Here is a 13,316-nt window from a genome sequence, read left to right as displayed (position 1 = left end):
TGAAGATAAACTAACCTATGAAGAAGTCACAGAGCTAGAAGAACTGCTGAAAATCATGTGGTCCAATCTTAGAATCAATAGATGACTAATCTTGGGTTGAAAGAAGGGCAGTGGCATTTTCAATCAGACAGAACAAGTAATAAACAAGGATAAGTTTAAGACTAATGGCAGTGATGCTGCTAAAGTGGACTTCAAAGGCATCTGAAATACTCAGTACATGGGTCCTAGAACTTATGAATCCAATCTGCTTTTAGCACATTTGGACACTGGTGTCTGACCCCATTAGCTTATTTTTTTATCATTTCAATTTTCACTCATTTCATATGTGGATTATGTCTCTACTATGTTTGAAATGTCTCAAATTATCTATTTGTATGGCTTTTGTAAATAGGCATTTGATCTAACATAAAACAACCTATTCAATGATAATAAAGTAAATACAATAACAAATATTATTGTTTACCATTGCCAAGAAGATTGTTTGTCTTTATTTAAAAATACAGTGTTAGACTTCATTACAGATTAATCCCAGATTTGAAACACAGGAATAATGGTAAAATTAGAATAATCATGTCAACATAGGATCATTAATTTAACCAAGTTTTATCTATTAATGCTAAAGCTATTGGTTAAACAACTGAGAAGCATGATACAAAACCACACAGTACCATGCAATTTTTTATTAATTAAATGTGCAAAAAAGGACCTGTGTCATGGAGTAATCTGGCAGATACTACTTTATAATGTAAAAGCACTGCATAACCAATAATGGGATAACTGACATATGTGCCTGCACCTCCCCAGTGAATTTCAGTGAGAAACACAAAGCACCCATATACTTAAAGTTGTAATTGGAATCTATGTCCAGAAAACAATCACATAAAACCAGCCTGAGGAATATCTTACGTGAGTACTAAACTGAACTCTACAAAGTTAAAGGTACTAAAAGAAAGCAAATAGGACAAAGAGGACTGATAACAGGAGAGAAATGGAGAACAGGGAAAATATAACCAAACTATAGGCTTGTTTCTGGGCTGGACATTGATTTGCAAAAAAAAAAAAAAAAAAAAGTACAAAGCTTATTCCATGAAAACTGGGAAATTTTTAATATAGGCCGTCCATTATCATTGATAACTCTTAAGTATAACTGCTATTATTCCTCTGTATACAAAAATCACTGTTTTGAGCTATACATACTGAAGTAGGGAAGTGTGAATGAGTAGATGGATAGATTGATAAATGAATATTTGTGGAAAATTTTTACACATTAAGGTATGGGGAAGTCATTTTAGCTTAAACATGATTTAACTTGAATTTTAGGTTAAATAAACTGTCTGTGTGGCCTATCAAACATACACACTAATTAATTATTAAAGAAAATGTGAATCGAACAGAAATAAAGAATGTCCATGTTAAAAATAAAGATTAAATGCCTCCTTTCTGGGATGCCAATGTTGAAACTCTTGCAACAAGAAGACTCCTCTCTTAGGTGCCAAGGCCATATCAACTCGCTGTGCATATGTTGATAATGGTTTTTTGAAACCTTATAAGAATGTATCTCTGGCTTCCTGATGTTCTTTGTTCTGACAAGGTATACAACTGTGTGGATAAACCATACCTCTCCAGAGCAGTTCCTCAGAGTTATCTGAGAGGTTGTCTTCTGGGCTATAGTCCTCAGTTTGGCTCAAATAAAACTCTTTTCTGTTCCTCTTACAGATTGTTTATTGATTATTTCTCAACATTGCAAAAGCAAGTAAATATCCAAATTCACATATAACATACATATGAACATGTTTTTAATGTTTTATCTTTAAAAAATAATTAATGCAAACTTGGGGAAATCTTCTATCCCCTAAGGTTATCATATAAAATGTCTACAACCCTTTATTATTCTCTTGTATATATTTATATAAGAAATACATAAAATCTTCCTTTAAAATGCCAACAAAAGATACAAATCCAGTATTTTCATCAAATGTTGCTCAAATAATTGCATATTTCATAGATAAATAAAGGAAGCATAAACATTACTCAGCATCATAAGTAAAAATTACCTGCATGGACCATCATCTAAATGCAAGCACTAAATTTTGAAGTTTTCGAAATAGATAAGGGTAAATCTTTCAGACTTTGTGCTGGAAAGTGTTCTTTATATAAACTAAAAAGAAAAAAAAATCCCACAAATCAATCTCACAGCATTGCAAAACATTCTTTTAGACAGTCTTACATACTAACAAATACCAACCCATATACAAATATAGCCTTTGTACAGACAATGACTAAGCATTTTAAATGGAATGTAATCAAGGAAGAATAATATTTTGTGATACATGGGAATTCTATGCAATCTAAGTTTTTGCTTCCATAAAGACTTGTATATAGCCCTTTTTGTTTGTTTAATATGTCCTTGACTGCTTCCAAGCTATAATAGCAGAAGTGTACAAAAGTGTACAAAAAGCATCAGACACTTCAGGGCTTCAAATTCTGAAATACTTACACTCTGGAATAATACAGAGAAAGTTTACCAGCTCCTGTCTTAGACCATTCTCTCCAGTTAGCTCAGTAGCTCCAGCCTTGGATAAAACTAATCACTCATCTAATTCATAAAAAGATATAACAGAATCAGCCTCCCAATATTCTCATTGGAAAAGACCCCGATGATGGAAAAGACTGAAGGCAAAAGAGAATGAGTGTCAGAGGATGAGATGGTTGGATAGCAACACCAACTTAATGGACAGGAATTCAAGGAAATTGGAAGACATTGGAAGACACAGGAGCTTGGCATGCTATAGTCCATGGGATTGCAGAGTCAGGCATGTCTTAGCAACTGAACAACAAAGCCCAACATTTATGTTTCTACACTGGAAGGGTCATGCAGAAGGGAATGGTCACCCCCAGAATATACTTGGGAATAGACGCATGACAATATAATGGTTATTTCCAAATATAGTGGATGTGTGAGATGGGCCATTCCATTTTGATTTTTAGTACATTGTTTCTCATGTACTTATAAATAAGAGGAGAAACCAGTTTGATTAATGACTACCTTAGACTCCAATGTTACAAAAGAAAAGTCTTCTCTCAGCATGTTCTTTGGTTAAAAAAAAAAAAAAGTGGACTTGAAGTACTAACTCTTGTATCAAATTTGTGATTACTGAGACAAGTCCCATAATCTCTTCATAAAATCATCAATTCTGTCTTCTCCAAAGATTGGTATTAGTATTTGTACCTTACACCAACCTCATTGCACTATCAGCTGACTTTTCAACAGAAATTCTGCAGGCTAGAAGAAAGTGGCATGATACACTCAATTTTTTTTAATGTGATGAAAAGAAAGAACCTACATCCAAGAATACTCTACCAGATTTATAAAGACTCAAAAATTTCACAGATAAGCAAAGGCAAAACAATTTCAGCACCACCAAATCAGCTTTACAAGAAATACTAGAGACTTTTCTAAGGAAAAGGGAAAGGCTACAACTAGAAACAGAAAACTTACAATGGAAAAAGCTCACTGCCAAAGGCAAACATACAGTAAAGTTATTTTTTAAAGTGCTGCATTTACAAAGAAGTCATAATTGAGAACTGCAATAAGATATACCTAAATGATTAAAACCCCTAGATGTCGTTACTATTTGCCAGAATTATAGGCCTAGGCCCTGAAGTGACTCTCAGACATGTCTGTGAGGCTGTACATATAAAAACTGTTCAATTAAGGGAAAACAAATATCACTGTTTCATGACCCATAAGGGTCATTCCCACCCTGTCCAGTTGCTATAGAAAAGACATTGTTCTCTAAATCTTTTAGGAAATGACTCAGAACTATCCTTTGTGATTTCTGAATCGAACACAAAGTGCAAGATAGAGTATTATTAAAACACATTTATACCCACACTGTGTGTACCATCATGGGACAATCCTATGACACACATGACAATCACAGATACACAAAAGCTCCCCTGGCTGTCTGTGCTTCACACCCTCTCCCCTTTCATCTGAAGACTGGCAACCACCACCCATAGGAAAGATGTGGCTGCCCCGAAATGTTGCCAAGGGCATCACCAGTGAGAGAGAAGACTGCTAAGATCAGAGTTACAGAGCACAGAATCACCCACCGTTGGTTTTTCTCAACTCCTCCACCAGGCAGTGCGCTTCCTCTTGAACATGGTCCTCAGTGCTCCTCTTCCCATCCCAAAATTCTGCAGGGTTGTGAGGGTGAAGCACCGGGTCTCCTTCTATCTCCTTCCAGTGCTGAAAATGATTCCTACCAGGAAGGGAAGCAGAAACTAGGAAGGAAGTTCTAGGGAAGGAGGAGTGAGCCAAAACTTGGGAGGCTCACAGATGGACCACCCCTACCCATTACCAATGCTGAACATGTGCAAATACACACCTACCATCAACCTTAGTAGCTCTTTCAAGCACTGGGAAACTGCCTCTTCCAGAAAATTCCTCTCCCACATCAATCAGAGCTTCCTTCACTGCTTCATATCCATGTAAGACCACCACGGGCTTCATGCCAAAGTACACAGTGAACACAGGGCTGTACACCTCTGAGAGCTGGGAATGGAGATACATATAATAGCAGAACTCAATATTTGATAATACATTGTGCCTGATGTAGAATGTATTATCATCTGATTATTACGTTTTTATTCTGCCATATAGCCTAAAATATTTCTGAATTTAATACATAAGTATGATAGAGATTGTTATACTTCCCACTGATGGATGACCTGAGATGCTGGGCCACAGCCCAAGTAACTAGTACACAGATTATGATTAATCCTCATATCAGCACTTTCAACAGGTTTATTTGTCCCACTTATAAACAAGGAAACTGAGGTCAGGGAATTCTATTTCATGTCCAGTGTCCCAGGGCTACAATATATACAGGATTCAAATCTGAATCTCTTCTTATTCACATTCTGATCCTTGAGGAGAAACATAGCAATAATGAAGCCCCACCTTTGGACCAACACCCAACTGACTGCTTCCGAATCAGCTAATGACAGCAGTCATTAGAATTCTGATTCTGTAGCCCCGTGATGAATACTAGAAATCTGTAATTTTAAAAAATAAATTCAGGTAATTTCCAGCCCAGTTTGAGATCCACTGGTATTACTATTATAGAGAGATAACATCATAGAGGCAGTGTCTGGACATACAGCATCTCATGGAAGAACAACATCTTTCATCTTGCAACATTCACAGGGTATAGATGGCATCTGCCTGCAAAATCCTGATGGATGACTTCTTTCTTTCAATCACTCATGCTTGTCCTGATCCCAAGTCAACTCCTTATATCAAGCACAATGGCCTTTTTCAGAAAAGTTCTGTTTTCCTGATCATCTGAACAAAACACCTGGCTTATATAGAATATGACTTCAGGAAGAAAATCTCAAATCACAAAACATTTCAGTTCATTTATCTTCAGCCCCAAATCACAGCAAATGCTTGTGTAACAAAGAAGGGAAGCAACACTCTCAACTTTTAATACTTCATTACTTTGATTCTACCATACAAAGAGCTAAACACACACAAAACATATTATTGTTTTCCTCTACTTACGATAATGACATAGCTGAAAGGCAAGAAAAGTGTCAAAATCACAGGAAGTAATTTGCTTCACACTGACCTATTTTGCAGAGAAGGCAATGGCACTCCAGTCCAGTACTCTTGCCTGGAAAATCCCATGGATGGAGGAGTCTGGAGGGCTAGTCCATGGGGTCACTTAGAGTCAGGCACGACTGAGCGACTTCACTTTCAATTTTCACTTTCATGCATTGGAGAAGGAAATGGCAACCCACTCCAGTGTTCTTGCCTGGAGAAACCCAGGGACGGGGGAGCCCGGTGGGCTGCCGTCTATGGGGTCGCACAGAGTCGGACACGACTGAAGCGACTTAGCAGCAGCAGCAGCAGACCTATTTTGACAGTGTGCCCCTAGCGAAATGTAGGATTTCCTGGCAAGAATACTGGAGTGGGTTATTGTTTCTTTCTCCAGGGGATCTTCCCAACCCAGGCATCAAACCTGGATCTCCTACTTGGCAGGCAGATTCTTTATCACTGAGCCACCAGGGAAGGCCCATTAGTTTTATAATCGGGCTTAACTTACTGTGTGCAAGACACTGGAGAAGCAGAAACCCTACTTATATTGTTTAAGGATTTGCTGATGTTTATAATATCTAATTGTAGGACGTTTCCAAAAATTGAGAGAGGAGTGGGTCCTGGGGAAGCTTCCCTTTCCCAGAGCTGTTTCCAGAGTGAGAGGAGAAGCAGACAGGAGAGACAGAGCACCAGGACCACAGCCAGATCCATTGATGCCTTCTCTTCTTACTCAGATGATTGTGAGCCTGAAATCGAAAGCTTTTATAACAGTCCCTGCTAATTCAACCTGTGTGTCTCTGATATAAAGAGACCATGCAGATATATGCACTTTGCTCTCTATTCTGAGCAGACTGCTCCAATGATAAAAATAAACTGTGCTTTAGCTTTGTTTTCTCTTTGTCCGATGATCACTCTGGAAATTGCAGTTAGGCTGGTTTAGCTGTGCTGGGATTGGGTCTAGTGGGTGGGAGAAGTCCCACTGTGCAGCTGGGATTGAGAACTATAGGAAGAAATAATTTGATGCCATAAAGGGCTCATAACTCTGAATTCAAATCAGTGACCAGTTGGGAATATTTGACTCTGAGGACAACCAATATGCCTTTTTTGCTTTTTGAATGCTTATCTTGTAATATTATATCCAACACTAGGATACTCTGTCCTTAAAAATGAAAGATTTTAAAATATTTCAATGTACTGTACTCATATTACATTTGCCTATGTATAAAATAGTTAACAGTGATATATTTAAGATCATATTAAAAATCAAAATACAGTAACTATGGTTCAGGCTGAAGGAGGAAACAGACAGAGGCGGATTCCATCTTAGGCCTGTTCATGCTGATGATGCTCAGCCACCTCTCCAATGGACTCGGAACTCTATGCTTAGTGCCTATGGAAACTACAATGGAAGGATAAGACCCCCTCTGGACAGGGGAATCTTGAAGATCACATCCAGGTTACTCATCACCTAAGAGAAAACATACTCTAATCACCCCTGCTCCAGACAGGTCATAAATTCTTTCTGTAGCTATCAGAGTATAACCGCAGACTTATTGATTATTAACTGTTTGAACACCTAACACATGAATGATGGGGTTATTGTGATTGTGTTTATCCTTCCTTTGTTTTATGTAAGTCTCAAGGAAATTGGGGTGGTGGGTTCGGACACGTACACATGGGGTATAGAAGATATTCACAAATGCTGGTCGGGGTCCTTGGCTAAGAGGAGACTCTACCTTGGGCCCGCTGGTGTAATAAACTGCACTCCACTATCTGCATTGCCCTTCTGAGTGACTTTGTTTCCCGGAATGTGTGGCTATAACATTTGCTGCATTGGCTGGAAACCTCCTCACTTTGAGGAGACAGGTCTCATTTGAGGCTACCCTGAGGCTTTGTGGCTTGAATCTCCTAGAGAGGGGAAGGCATCTCACCCCTCTGGAAGAATTCAGCCTTTCAACCCCCAGTTTCTTCACTTTGGCAGGTAGTGAACTGCAGCAAGGGAACTGAGCACTCAGGTGAGGAGGAATCCACCCGGCAGGGTGGAAGAGGGGACCTGATCACCTCCCTGGGAGGGACTAGAAGGGGCACGGACCCACAGGGGCCTGCAGTAGGCAGGCAGCAGCGATTGCTTGGTACACAGGTCGACAAGTGTGCTAGGGTTTAGGAAGGAAATTTGTGAAGGTCATTTAGGAGGTGTGTCCACGCCATCTCAGGGAAAGTTATTACCAGCGATCGCCAGGGGATTTTTAGGATAGAAAACTGATCCTTGTATGCTCATATTCTGCCCTCCCCCAGGAGGTGTCCCATTTGCTGTGAAATTCTTGACCCCCTTGGAATTATTAGGCTAGAAGGAGGGGGATACATAAGTGAGTATGAATTGGCTTTTCCGGAGATGGCCTGGGACATGGGATATTTAACCCATCTGTGTTTTCATCTGCACCTGATCAAGCCCACCAAGGCAGAATGGACTTTAAGGGAGAAACAGTCTTGGACCATGTGGTGTTCTGGTTCGGCTGCGCTGACCGGCAGGTGAAGGCAAGCCAATCCCCCTTCTCCCTCTGGGATCTGGCAGGTAAGGCTCTTCTCACCCCAGTTAGGAAGGAGGCAGAATGGCAATTTAAGTGTCATTGAGTGGAAATATCAGAAGTACATAGGGTACTGAGAACTTCGTAGACAGAACAAAAAGGAAAAGTAGAAGAAGGCCCGAGAAAGTAAGCAAGATGGGAGGAAGTGAATCTAAGGCAACTGTATTGGAGTGCATGATTAAAAATTTTAAGAAGGGATTAGGAGGAGACTATGGGGTGAAGATGAAGCCTAACCGCCTCCAAATACTCTGTGAGGTCGAATGGCCCCCTATGGGAGTAGGATGGCCACCAGAGAACACCATGAACTTAAAAATAGTGGAAGCAGTCTATACAGTAGTCACAGGAGAGCCAGGACACCTGGATCAATATCCATATATAGACTCATGGCTAGGGTTAGCTCAAGACTCTCCTACTTGGACAAGGTTCTATATCCAGAAGGGAAAGGGAAAAATATGACAAAAAGTGACTGATGATAAAAAAGGAAATTCTACAGGATTTGGACGGAGATGACCTGACCCCTCCCCCACACTGGATAATGACGCTCCTGCCTCAGTGCTCCACCAGGACCGAGGCTGCCTTACTGCCCAATCCAGGGCCAGGTGAAAACCTGCAGCAGCCGCTGCTCCTCCACCAGCTCTCCCTGAGGTCGTAGAGCCACCACCTCGGCAGGCTCAGATCCCGGTGACAGAAGCCTCTGCCCAACACTTCCAGGATCCGGCTCCAGCCGAACCGCCCAAGCTATACCCGCCTCTCCTGGTGAGTACTGACAAGAAGGGGAGGGAGACGTTGGAAGTAAGCAGAGACTGCGCTCTGCCAGAGAGCTGGAGGGAATGAAAGAGAACAGACAAGAAATTTACAATGCTAGCTGCTGCTCTGGGAAAGTCTATCTCGGGCCCTTCAGAAAACCTCCTCTGCCCCAGGGACAGGACAGTCCTTCAACCAGTCCCAATGGAGGCCCCAGGCCCCGTAACAGCCAAACCAGTGTGCCTGGTGCCAAGCTTTTGGCCACTGGAAGAATTAATGCCCTAAGACAAGGAAGGAAGAGGAAGTTCCCCGAGTTGTGGGGCTTGCTGACTTGGAAATTAAATAGGGCTGCTAGGGCTCAGAGATATAAGGTCCCCAAGAGCCCATGGTAACCTTAAAAGTGGGGGACCAAAACATTGACTTCATGGTGGATACAGGAGCAGAACTGTCGGTAGTAACAAAGCCTGTGGCACCACTGTCCAAAAAGACTACCGCTGTAACTGGGGTATCGGGAGAAGCGATGATTAAATCGTTTTGCCAGCCCAGAAAATGTCAGATGTGGGGGCACCAAGTGATTCATGAATTCCTCTACATTCCTGAGTGCTCAGTACCCCTGTTGGGAAGAGACTTGCTCTCCCAACTAGGAGCACAAGTGACTTTCTCCCCTGAGGAGAGGCCCACCTTCCAGATGGACAGTATGACTTATTTGCTCTCTGTCTCAATACCACCCCAAGATGAGTGGAGGTTGCATGATCCTCCGAAGGAAGAACCGGGTGGGCTGGAAGAGCATGAGAGAGAGCTAACTCAATTATTCCCTGAGGTCTGGACGGAAGACAACCCCCCTCTCCCTCCAGGCTGGCTAAACATCAAGCCCCAGTGATAATAGAACTCAAACCAGGCACCATTCCGGTTAGAAAGCACCAGTACCCGCTACCAATAGAGGCCTGGGCCGGCATACTGCCCCACATCAATAGATTAAAACAAGTGGGCATTCTAGTAGAGTGCCAGTCGGCTTGGAATACGCCAATCATGCCAGTCAAAAAGTAAGGAGGACAGGACTATAGGACTGTACAGGATCTCAGGCTAGTCAACCAGGCTACTGTGACTTTACACCCCACTGTTCCAAACTCCTATACTTTACTTAGCCTCCTCCCGCTGAGGACTAAAGTTTATACTCGCCTAGATCTCAAGGATGCCTTCTTCTGCGTACATTTTGCCCCAGCATCACAGCCCATCTTTGCCTTTAAATGGGAAGATCCAGTCAGGGGCACCAAACAACACTTCATCTGGACTCCCCCACAAGGGTTTAAGAACTCCCCAGCCACCTTTGGGGAAGCCTTGGCTTCTGACCTGAACTCATTCCATCCGGAAGAGTATGGATGTTGGCTCCTACAATACGGGGATGACCTGTTGCTGGCTGCTGAGACCAAGGAAAAATGCTGGAAAGGGACAAAAGCACTGCTCCAGCTGCTGATGGAAGCACGTTACCAGGTGTCAAAGAAGAAGGCACAGATCTGCAAGGTAAGGTAAGGTATCTGGGGTTTGTTTTAAAGAAGGACACAAGGTTCCAGACCCTAGTTGGGTCCTATATACCGATGGCACTAGCCTGATAAAACAAGGACAACAGCTGTCAGGTTAGCCAAAGTGGAAGGGGCCATCAAGACTGAAAAGGGATGGTGGGAATTGCCAAGTGGCAAATTATTGGTACCAGAGGAGCTGGCACACAATCTGGTAAGCCAAACACACCAAGGGACCTACCGAGGCCATGCTGCCTGCTCACAGGTTAATGCTGCCTCTCGGGTATTCAGACAAAAACCTCTGGGTTTTTGGCTGAAAAGCACACTGCCCTTTGAACACCTGGGATTGGACTTCACTGAAATGAAACCTCACTAACACTACCGTTACCTGCTGGTCATGGTATGTACGGTCTCGGGATGGGTAGAAGCTTTTCCTACCTGGACTAAAAGAGCATCAGAAGTAGCCCGGTGCCTGCTTAGGGAAATAGTTCCCAGATTTGGATTTCCTACTACATTGGATCAGACAATGGCCTGGCTTTTGTTGCTGATTTAGTACAACAAGTAAGCAAAACTTTAAACATCAAATGGAAACTGCACACTGCATATAGGCCCAGAGTTTTGAGATGGTGGAATGAACCAACCGGACATTAAAGAGACTCTCCAAGTGGATCATAGAGACTGACTGCTCCTGGGTGGACTTGCTTCTGACGGCTCTGCTCAGACACAGGATGACCCCACAGTCCCAAGGCTATTCTCCATATGATATTGTGTATGGGAGGCCCCCTCCCATAATAAAACAGGTGTCAACAAATTTGCCTCAGGTAAGGGGGGATAGGATTTCACAGCAGATGGAACTGGGTAAGGTAATAGGGTCACAAAAAGTCGGACACGACTGAGCGACTGAACTGAACTGAACTGAACTGAAGGTAATAAATCGGGTAACTAAGTTTGTACAAGAAAGAGTGCTGTTCCCCCTTGGGGAACAGATTCATGAGTTTACGTTGGTGACCAAGTATGGGTCAAAGATTGGAAACATGATTTGCTAGCCCCTTGGTGAAAGGCCCTTATGTTATTCTAACTACCCCTACTGCAGTTAAAGTTGCAGGTATTGTCCCTTGGATCCATCATACAAGGGTGAAGAGAACATACCATGCAGACCCAAAAAACGCTGAGTGGACTGCACAGGGGGACCCTGCTGACCCTCAAAAGACTAAGACCATCTTTAAGAAGAAGGAAAAGAAGATCATGGACGAGCCCCTTCAGGATGAAGCCACGCAATCAACTCCTGCTGCTTGGCCTCATCAACGTGATTTTGAATTTAACTTCCATTTCAACTCAGGACAACGTTTTCGTCTCATGGGCACATTCCTACGCAGACTTCCACAACACTTCCAACTGCTGGGGATGTAGGGCTATGCCTCTGTCAGTGATGGATGGACTTTCTTGGTGGGTGTCACTGCTCTGCCAAGGAGATTTTAAACCACTCTGCTCTTCTCTGGGATGACAAAAAGAGACTTTTCCTCTCTCTTGTCAATCATAACCTCTCCTTGCTCTCTTGGTGTAAGACCTACAGTCAATAGAGTCAGGTCATGGGGTTACATTTGATATAAATGCCAATGTAATAAAAGCCTAACCTACAACAAGCCCCAGTAAATCTACCTTATTTACATTCTAGGTGGACAAGATCCGTGTTTCAATGGTATGAGTATATTGCTGCCTTATTTGTACCCTCTATAGGGACAACAGATACCATGATTAAAGTAGAGGCCTTGAGTAATTTCACAAAACAGGCCCTCCTAGATAGAACAAAATTCATCCAAGCCTTAAATGAAGAGCAAAACCAAATGAGAAAAGCAGTAATTCATAATAGAATGGCTTTGGACATACTCACAGCTGCTCAAGGAAGGACCTGTGCTATAATTAAGGTTGAATGTTGTGTATACATTCCTGACTTATCTGGCAATGTATCGACTGCTTTAGAGGACATGAAAAACCAGGTAAAAGCAATGTCAAATTAAAACATTCCTTTCTGGACTTCGGTCCTATCTTGGGTGAAAGGCAATTGGTGGAAAACTATATTTACCAATGTTATAGTTGCCTCGATAGTTCTGCTTTGTGGACCCTGAATTTTACAATGTATTATGAACTTCGTAACCCAAAGGTTGATGTCATTCTCCCAAATTGGCGGTCAGAGAGCCAGAGTACAATATATCCCTATGAATGATGCTTATAACATGAGTTAAGAGCATCAAGACGGGGGAATGAAGGAGGAAACAGACAGAGCTGGACTCCATCTTAGGCCTGTTTGTGCTGATCATGCTCGGCCACCTCTCCAATGGACTCTGAACTCCGTGCTTAGTGCCTATGGAAACTACAATAGAAGGATAAGACCCCCTCTGGACAGGGGAATCTTGAAGATCATATCCAGGTTACTCATCGCCTAAGAGAAAACATACTCTAATCACCCCTGCCTCCAGACAGGTCATAAATTCTTGCTGTATCTATCGGGTTGCAACTGCAGGCTTATTGATTATTAACTGTTTAAACACCTAACACATGGATGATGGGGTTATTGTGATTGTGTTTACCCTTCCTTTGTTTTATGTAAGTCTTAAGGAAATTGGGGTGGTGGGTTCAGACACATACACATGGGGTATAAAAGATTTTCACAAATGCTGGTCGGGGTCCTTGGCTAAGAGGAGACTCTGCCTTGGGCCCGCCGGTGTAATAAACAGCACTCCACTATCTGCATTGTCCTTCTGAGTGAGCTTGTTTCCCAGAACGCGTGGCTATAACAAGGCCTCCAAAATGAAGCCGCACAGTCATCACGGGTGTGTTCAGACATGTTCCTGCATTACTGAGAGC

At 42.3% G+C, this 13,316-nt stretch overlaps 1 pseudogene; it reads right to left on the bottom strand.

The window, feature by feature from the left end:
* LOC102408577 overlaps positions 1 to 6,316 on the bottom strand; it is a 37,127-nt pseudogene extending 30,811 nt beyond the window's left edge.
* Positions 6,317 to 13,316: the final 7,000 nt, after the last annotated feature.

The sequence above is a fragment of the Bubalus bubalis genome, chromosome 23 (assembly GCF_019923935.1).
Source record: "Bubalus bubalis isolate 160015118507 breed Murrah chromosome 23, NDDB_SH_1, whole genome shotgun sequence".
NCBI lineage: Eukaryota > Metazoa > Chordata > Mammalia > Artiodactyla > Bovidae > Bubalus > Bubalus bubalis.
Note: the sequence above shows the minus strand (reverse complement) of the source record. Positions and strands in the feature narration are given on the sequence as shown.